This window comes from Tachypleus tridentatus, unplaced genomic scaffold (assembly GCF_004210375.1).
Source record: "Tachypleus tridentatus isolate NWPU-2018 unplaced genomic scaffold, ASM421037v1 Hic_cluster_2, whole genome shotgun sequence".
NCBI lineage: Eukaryota > Metazoa > Arthropoda > Merostomata > Xiphosura > Limulidae > Tachypleus > Tachypleus tridentatus.
In genome coordinates, this window is record NW_027467782.1 from 18565382 (window position 1) to 18575838 (window position 10457).

The 10457-nt window shown below is 35.6% G+C and overlaps 1 protein-coding gene across 1 annotated transcript in view; it reads left to right on the forward strand.

Moving 5' to 3' along the window:
- Nucleotides 1–10457, forward strand: part of LOC143242211 (uncharacterized) — a 558288-nt gene that overhangs the window by 433618 nt on the left and 114213 nt on the right. The gene's annotated exons all lie outside the window — the stretch shown is intronic.

Here is a 10457-nt window from a genome sequence, read left to right on the forward strand (position 1 = left end):
GCATTATGCTGGTGTAATACAACACCTTTATAATTGTAAAAGCAAGCCTCTTTACTTTCAGTGCAACATTCAAGTGCTCTAACTTTGCTGACAGTAGAAGTCTGATGTAATCATTATATTGAGTGGCAGCAACTCAAAGTGGATCACACCAACAATATCCTCCAAACGCTTAACAAGACTTTCCTAGGGTGGAGGTCCTTCGCTTAACATTTTTATGAAATATCCATTTTTCATCTCCAGTCACTAACTTGTCCAAAAAAGGTGTTACGTTCACAAGATGCAGAGAAGTTCAGATGTCCGCTCTTGCTCTAAGGTTGGCTTGTGTCTAATCATGGGGGACCCATTTTCCAAGTTTTCACACATTTCAAAGCTGTTGCAGATGATGGTGAACTGTTGAATTAAGCTTCTGTGCTAGTTCTTCAACTGTTACAGCACAATCTTCATCAAGTGCAGCTAGCAGCAAGTCATTATTAAACTCAACAGAATGACCTGAACTTCCGAAACCACTTTTGACATTTTCTTTCATTGAGAGACTCCGCATCATAAACACCTTGAATGTTTCGTGTAGTTTCTACTGCACTGTTGTCTTTTTTAAACTCGTAAAGCATTATATGCCTAATGTGCTCCTCAGACACATGCATCTTCATAAGTATTTATTTGATTAATGATTTGAATAGGTGGATTGGGTTAGCTTCTTTTATTTGTCTGAACGTTTTTATACGTGCCCTGCTATTATGTAGCATTATTTAGTCATGAAAGTCTTTTTTAGAAAGAGAGAAACGAATGCACTTTCTGTATTAAATTTTCGGACTTCTGGGATTACCTGATATTCCAGATATCATGTGTGAGAGAATTAGAGATAGAGACAAAACTGGGACTAATTATACTCTGACATTCTCACAAATGCAAGCCATTAGACATCTCATATTTATACTGTTTTATTACATATTATTTCAGTTACAGTGTTTACCTTTGTAAAATTTATACATTTAGTACGAGCAAGTCGGTCACGATGCTAGTGCCGTGTCAGTTGCTGTATTTTACAATTTCATTACATTTATTTTTTAACTTTGTCCGAGATAAATGTACTGCTTCGTTGTGTAACACCAGTCCTTGTGTGTTTAAGGAAACCCTGACACTTTTCTAATTGTTAAGTGACACTAACAAAGACTTCAGAGTTACTTTGTTTTAACGCGTGTGTGTTTATCTCAAAAGAATATCGCGCGTAAAGTTGTCGGTAATATGTTCAGTAGATGTAGCTGCATTACAGACGTTGTGTGAACCTCTTTCAGTAATGTTGAACATTTTTTATGTCGCGTGTTACCGCTATGCTAGGACGTGCTTTGTTTCGATTTTTATTTTTAAATTTAGTGAAAGCAGAAGAGAAAGTTTTACGAGATTCTGTACACACTGTTATAAACATGGTTTAACGGTTGACTGTTTGTGATGCACACATTGTGTTCTTTGTGTGTACAGAAACACGTAATCCTTTATTTCTCTTTATAATAAATCACGTTTATAGCTTCTGTGGTTTATAGTGCATTAACTGTATAGAGCAAACCAGTAACAATATTCTGTCTCTTTACGTGTTGCTATGGCTACCTTTAATAATATTAAGCGGATTCTCGAAATTTCAATTTGCAACAACACTGGAAATCACTAATGTTTAAATACACACATCCTACATTGTTGATTCGTGCACTCGAGAATCTCCTACAGATTTAGAGAATAGGCGGGAATTTCGCGATACACACTTAACAGTATAAGTTACACGCATTTCTAAATATATATTTAACTCAAAAACATCGATATTAAAATAAGTATATAATACTAAATCCAGTTACAAGCTCAAAAACTGAAGGTGGTTGCTGTTGAGTTAGTTGCCTTCCTTTCGGTCTATTAGTTAAAAATTAAGGAAGGCTAGTACAAATAGTTCATGTGTAGATTTGCTGACGTGTTAATCCAGAACTTTTACTGGGTTATATGTAATGCATTAATCCATTAATTAAAAAAAAAGTACTGAGGTTTTATGAAGCAAATTAATCCATCATTTTTAGCTAGTTACGTATTGCACAATAAATGTGTTTACATAGTTCTCCGATGTACATTAGTCTAATTTAATTTTATATAACACATTAACCCAGCCGTTTTATTATGTTCTTTTTAACACATTAATTCTGCAATTTTAGTAAATTGCTAGACTGACATTAGAAATGTATAACATTATTAGGCCCACAGTAGAAAATAACTATATTGTTTGGCTAACAGAAAAATGTTACTGTCTTGCTGACATTTGAAAAATTGCCGTGTTGTTAGGCCGACAGTATAAAACTTCTATATTGTTAGACTAACAGTATAAAGTTACTGTGTTGCTAGACTTACATTAGAACAGGGGTCACCAAACTTTTTTTCACAGAGGGCCAGATTACTTGGGGAATGAGAAACGCGGTACGCATGATCATTATGTTCAATACTCATAAGTTAGAATGAAAGCTCTCTGTAAAAAGACTTAACACTAAGTTTAGGATGCCACATTAGTCATGTGGGAGTAGCATGCAATACACACATAATAAAAAACAAACAGAAATACAACCAACATTTTTATTCACTAAAAGGTTATCAAAGAAGGTGACATTAGCAAAAACAATTGTCACATTGCACTTAGTGAGTAAATATCTGAATTTCAGTAAGCCGCAAAAATGTTAGTGAGATTTATGAAATTGGCGTTTAGCTTTCGAAATATCTTCAATATTCGGTTCTTAATTGCTGCATCCAATCATTAGAATTGCTCTCAAATGTTCATCAGTCAACCTTGATCGATGTAGCGACTTCACGTACTTCATTTTTTAAAATGCTTGTTCGCAGACATAAGTTGTTCCGAACACTGATGTCATACCAGATTCGAACTGCTTCAGCTTTGGAAAATCATCTTCAAGTATGCAGTTGTAAAATGCAATAAGTTGCTTCTCTCTGTGTTTTGCTTTCAACAAGTCATTTCCTTGCAAATCGATGACCTCCAGCTGAAGTTCCACTGGCACGTCATCAATGACACAATCAAAAGGATTTTGAAAAAGGAGAATGTCACTTTCGATTCTGTCGAGGTCCGAAAATCTCTCTAAAAATGCTTATTTAAATCACCAATAATCTTTTTCTGAAACTTCAGGTTGACATCTTCTGTGATTCCAGCATGAAACTCATTGAAACACTAAAAATGAGAGAGGTTTTCTCCTTCCAAATGTGCTTCAAACAATGACAGCTTTCTACGAAATCTTTTAACGATTCTATAGAAATCAGAGACAAGGTTATTCTTCCCCTGAAGTTTCATGTTCAATTCATTCATGTGGGATGTGATGTCAACCAAAAATGACAACCAGGTTGGATCCGACATAAGTGGATTGGCTCTATATTTCTCGATAAGAAATATATCTATTTCTCTTCCCAGCTTATAAAAACGAGACAAGACTTTACCGCAGCTGAGCCACCTTACCGCCGTGTGATAAGGCAAGTCACAGAAATCCGAATCAATTTCTTCAAGGAACGCCTTGAACTGGCGATAATTAAGTGCATGACCCCGAATGAAGTTCACTGCAGAAATGACTGGTTTCAGTACGCAAGAAATATCTAAGTCTTTTCCACAGAGTGCTTGCTCGTGTATGAACAGAGCGCTTCAGATTTGAAGATCTTCCAACTGTTTCCTGATCAGACCCGTCTTTACTCCAGCCATGTTTCTTCCTCCATCAACTGTAACACCTCTAAGCTAATTCCACTGAAGGCTATAGTCTTGCAAAGTTTTATGCACTTCCATGAAAATGTCTTCTCCACTTGTTCTTCCCTGAATGCTGCAAACTGATGCCAACTCTTCCGTGATCTCAAAGTCCAAATTAACTCCACGAAAGAACACGAGAATTTGTGACGTACTCGAGAGATCAGTAGACTCATCCAGTACCAGAGAATGTCATAGGAAGTTTCTAGCTTTTTGGCGTATCTGTAATGGGATATTATCTCCAAATTCTTCTGCTCTCCGTACAACTGAAGTTGCTGAAAGGTTGATACTTTCAAAGAAATTGGCTTTTTCAGGACACAGCTCATTTGCTGCTTCCATCACACGCTCTTTGATGAAGTTGCCGTCAATAAAAGGTTTTCCTCGCTCTGCCATCCTATGCACTATTTTGTAACTTGTACGAGTGACAGATTCATTTTCAGCAAACTTTCTCGTGAAGAGATTCTTTTGAGATTCAAAAACACGTATCATGGATTCAAATTTCTCAGAACGGAACTTCCTGAAAATTTCAAATATGTTGATCGATGTTTTGTTTCATAGTGACGCCAAATATTGTACTCTTTCAAAATGGCAACACTTTCTGTGCATATCACACAAGTAGCTTTCTGTTTTCTTGTTTCCACAAAGAGTGCTTTTCTCCCATTCTTCATTGAAAGCATGACACTCAGAGTCAACTTTTCTTCTTTTAAAGCAGCCATAACGATGGGTGAAAAAAAAATAGGATTTGAAGATGAAAAACACAGAACGCTGTGAGAAAAGTATTGTACTGGTCCAAGAACGCACGAACAAAATATATTGAAACGTACGTTTGCCACGACACTTACCTAAGAACGAGTTACGAAAAGCGCATAACCCAACTACTAAGAGATATGAGCTTACTGAAGCAGTAACCCTAGGCCGCTGAATTTACAAGACAAGTCAATAGGACGAGGGTTAAGTCTGTACTTGTTTTCGAAATCGTAATGCTTTCATAGATACGTGCCTCCATATGAATAAACAGGCAACAAGGACAAAAGAATTTTCCTATTGGTTAAAAATGCACGTGAAAGCCTTGTTTCTTTTTATCATAAAGTCTTGTATTTGCCAGCTTAAAGCGACCAAAGTGTGATTTATTATGTTATGACAGTCGGACATTTGATGAAATGTCACTTTCTATTTCCAAGCGGCTAGCTGCTGGCAGGCCAGACAAAATGACCTCGAGGGCCGTAATTTGGTAACCCCTGCATTAGAAAGTTATAAAACAAAAAGAAATTCGAAGAAACTTTTCAGCGTGTAAAATCAACTACAGCAAGATACTTTTCAAAATAAAATCCATTTTTTGGTCGTAAACAGTGATTTTATATGGTCGTACAACTTAAGGCGTTTAACGAAAAAATATCTACAGATAACATCTTAATCATTATCAATAGTTGTATCCCGTTGTTTAGTACAATTATTCAGCGAAGTAGCCAAAGAGTTGGCTGGAATCTGGACTCAAGAATTTGGTCTGTGCGCGTTGTTGTGAGTTCAGTAACAACACATCATAATTTAGTCCTGAACTATAAAAATCATGATAGTCATGTAATGTGTAGCATGTACATTGATTAAGTTGAATTATCATATCAATGTTTTTTTTAAAACACTGAAGTGCTTCGTCTCTAAGTTTATTCATTTTCACTGACCATTAAGAACAGTTTCGGTCACTATATAACATCATTGAATTTTGTTTTTAACATTTGTAGTTTACTGAATTCGAGAACTGTATATGTATACATCGTCATCCTTTTGGTTTTGGGGGCGTTATAATGTAGTCAATCCAACTACTCGATGGTAAGAGCATCCCAAGAGTTGGCGGTGAGCACTGTTGCCTTGCTGCCTTCCCTCCAGTGTACCATTTTAGTATTGGGAATGGCTTGCGCCACTGCAGCTTTATCCGACATCTAACAAACAATGTACAAACTTGTGAACATGTAGTTTCAACAGGTAATACTCAAGTGATAACTGTACAACAAAAAGTTGATGCTTTCTAGAAAGTGACATCATTGCAGAACAGTTAATAAGTTTCCCTAGTGGTGGCACTTCTTGTCTGTTTTTCGTGATTTTTTATTTTCTATTTTTAGTGCTTTTGTTGATCTCAAACCTGCATTAAAGTTTCATTAATCTTTTGTGGATTGGGGTTGTGAACGTAATGCTAACATATGTGTAACAATCATGCTGCTGAGTAAAACGTATAACGAAATAATATTGTGGCAGGTAGTTTGAACTCGAACCCAATACGTAAGAAATGGGTAGCGATTAAATCAACCACACTCCACTGACACTATCAGTAACGTGTAACAAACAATATGACCATAATTAAACATACTCCACTGACACTATCAGAAACGTGTAACAAACAATATGACCATAATTAACCACACTCTACTGACACTATCAGTAACGTGTAACAAACAATATGACCATAATTAACCACACTCTACTGACACTATCAGTAACGTGTAACAAACAATATGACCATAATTAACCACACTCTACTGACACTATCGGTAACGTAATTAACAAAACAATATGACCATAATTAACCACACTCTACTGACACTATCAGTAACGTGTAACAAACAATATGACCATAATTAACCACACTCTACTGACACTATCAGTATCGTGTAACAATATCACCATAATCAACCACACTCTACTGACACTATCAGTAACGTGTAACAAACAATATGACCATAATTAACCACACTCTACTGACACTATCAGTATCGTGTAACAATATGACCATAATCAACCACACTCCACTGACACTATCAATAACGTGTAACAATATGACCATAATCTACCACACTCTACTGACACTATCAATAACAACCGACAACCACACTCCACTGACACTATCAGTAACGTGTAACAATATGACCATAATTAACCACACTCCACTGACACTATCAGTAACGTGTAACAATATGACCATAATTAACCACACTCCACTGACACTTTCAATAACCTGTAACAATATGACCATAATCAACCACATTCCACTGACACTATCAATAACGTGTAACAATATGAAATGGGTAGCGATTAAATTGACCACACTCCACTGACACTTTCAATAACCTGTAACAATATGACCGTAATTAACCACACTCCACTGACACTTTCAATAACCTGTAACAATATGACCATAATCAACCACATTCCACTGACACTATCAATAACGTGTAATAATATGCCCATAATCAACCACATTCCACTGAAACTATCATAACGTAACAATATGACCATAATCAACCACACTCTACTGACACTATCAATAACATGTTGCAATATGAGCATAATTCACCACACTCCACTGACACTATCAATAACGTTGAACAATATGACCATAATTAACCACACTCACTGACACTATCAATAACGTGTAACAATATGAAATTAACCACTCCACTGACACTTTCAATAACCTCTAACAATATGACCATATTAACCACACTCCACTGACACTTTCAGAACGTTAACATCACCATAATTAACCACACTCCACTGACACTATCAGTAACAATATGACCATAATTAACCACACTCCACTGACACTTTCAAACAATATGACCACACTCCACTGACACTTTCAATTAACCACCACTCCACTGACACTTTCAGACCTGTAACTTTCATAATAACCACATTCCACTGACACTACAATATGACCCACATTCCACTGAAACTATCATGTAATGTTAACAATATGACCATAATCTACCACACTCTACTGACACTATCAATAACATGTTACAATATGACCATAATTCACCACACTCCACTGACACTATCAATAACGTGTAACAATATGACCATAATTAACCACACTCCACTGACACTATCAATAACGTGTAAACCACTAACCTCTAACAATATGACCATAATAACCACACTCCACTGACTTTCAATAACCTGTATCCACACTACTGACACTTTCAATAACGTGTGTAACAATATGACGACACTATGTAACAATATGACCATAATTAACCACACTCCACTGACACTATCAATAACGTGTAACAATATGAAATGGGTAGCGATTAAATCAACCACACTCCACTGACACTATCAGTAACGTGTAACAATATGACCATAATTAACCACACTCCACTGACACTATCGGTAACGTAAAACTCCACTGAATATGACCATAATTAACCACACTCCACTGACACTATCACTTTCAATGTAACGTGTAACAATATGACCATAATTAACCACACTCCACTGACACTATCAATAACGTTAACGTGTAACAATATGACCATAATTAACCACACTCCACTGACACTATCAGTAACGTGTAACAATATGACCATAATTAACCACACTCCACTGACACTATCAATAACGTGTAACAATATGACCATAATTAACCACACTCCACTGACACTTTCAATAACCTGTAACAATATGACCGTAATTAATCACACTCCACTGACACAATCAATAACGTGTAACAATATGACCATAATTAACCACACTCCACTGACACTATCAATAACGTGTAAGAATATGAAATGGGTAGCGATTAAATCAACCACACTCCACTGACACTATCAGTAACGTGTAAGAATATGAAATGGGTAGCGATTAAATCAACCACACTCCACTGACACTATCAGTAACGTGTAACAATATGACCATAATTAACCACACTCCACTGACACTATCAGTAACGTGTAACAATATGACCAAATAATCATGCAAGTTGTATTATGTTCTAAAGAAGCCTAATATAAGAATGTATAGCCTTGCAAAAAGTAACAAAAATAATATTTTTAAAACAAACAGACATACTTTTTTAAAACAACCTTTACGCCGTGATATTGTTTTGTTATCAGTGTAATTTATTTTTTTTGTTAGCGGATAAAACAATGCTAGATTGGAAATATTTAGAATCAAGACGTCAAATTTTCAACGTAACTAAAAAAAAAAGGTGTCCATGGGTTTTAGAATTTTTTTTAGCCCAGTTGTTTGATATCTGAACAGTTTGACCACACAAATAGTAAGTCGATTATACGCACACGTTCCCAAATGTGGTGCTGTATGTCTGTAAACCTACAATGTTAGAAACCGAGTTTCGATACCCGTGGTGAGAAGAACACAAATAGCTCATTGTGTATCGTTGTGCTTAACTTCAAGCACGCATGCTATTGAAATTAAACAGATGTTATTAAGTGTCTTTCATAGGTAACTGAGTTACATCTGCAGAAATGTAAAGCTATTTAAAATAAAAAATCTGTTGCTATTAAAATAACGTTGTACGAACATGATGTACAAAACGTGAATAATATAGAACTGTGTTTCGAATACAAGTACTGAGTGAAATGTGTTGTGGATAAAAATGTGCAGACAAACACTGTCGTGGGAATAAATACTGAAACAAATAATGCTCGACTCTTAACAATTTGTATATACACACGCTGATTGTTTTGTCGAAGGCTGTCAAGATCATATCATGTTCATGTAAAAATGATTAAACTGTCAAGATCGCATTAAGGTTAAAGTAAAAATAACTTGAAGGCTGTCAAGATTGCGTTATGTTTATGAATTAATCAATTTAACAGTTTCATTATCATCTGGTAACTAATTTGCGTGTTTCTTTTCTCTAAAGTTACGTTTGATATTAGCCGAATGGAACCCCTAACCTCGCTAACCAAATAAATATTTTAGTCAGCCTTCTGGATTACCATAACTTGTAAATCTTACATCATCGAAAGCACTGGTTTGTGTGTGTTTTAATTCATTGCACTTTTGTGTGTAATCCTGTGTGCTAACCCTTATAAGAAGTAATCAAGGACAGTGAGTAACAAAATAAATGAACTAGAGAAGTTCTAAGTATCTGAGTGTAGTCGCGGGGTTGAGTCTTTCTTAATCTTTATGTTTCTCTTTCTACAGGGAAAATTTTAATTTCACAGTAGTGTACCACACCTAATATTTTTATAATAATTAACTTTAGTTGATTTGATCATTTAACTCACTGTATCTTCCTTACTGCTTGGGTCTTTGTTTTGTGTTTTACCTTCTCGACCCGTACTTCATTTTGTCTGTAAAATGAATTATGGCCTTTTGAAGACTCGAGCTGACCAACCTTTTTTATCACATGAAGTTATATCCATTATAGCAAAAAACACACTTTCAGTGCCTTTATAATCACGAAGAAGCGACTCAAACTGTGATACTCAGTGCGTTAACATTCACGAAGGAACAATCCAAGTAAAGGACTCAAACCTTTCCCATCAGAGTGTTAACAGTCACGATAAAAAACACTCAAGCCATAACACTCAGAATATTAACGAATATTCAAATCGTTACGTCCTCTAGGCTGTCACTGACTTATGTTGTGACATTCATTGAAACCTTGACGATCAGTATCACGAATTAATAAACCATGAAACACTAAGCTGATAATAACGAAGAAATTGAATCGTGAGACTCATTTTGTTGATAATAACGAAGAAACGGCTCAAATTTTAACAAGTAATACGTTAACATTTACGAAGAAACAGGTCAAACCTTGACTTAATTTAATATATTGGTAGTCGGAAAAAAAAACAACGAAAAAGAGATTGAACGAGATAGAGGTAAGAGTTTCGAAGACTTTTTCTTCTGAATAGTTTATTTTAACTCGGGACTTCTTGTGAAA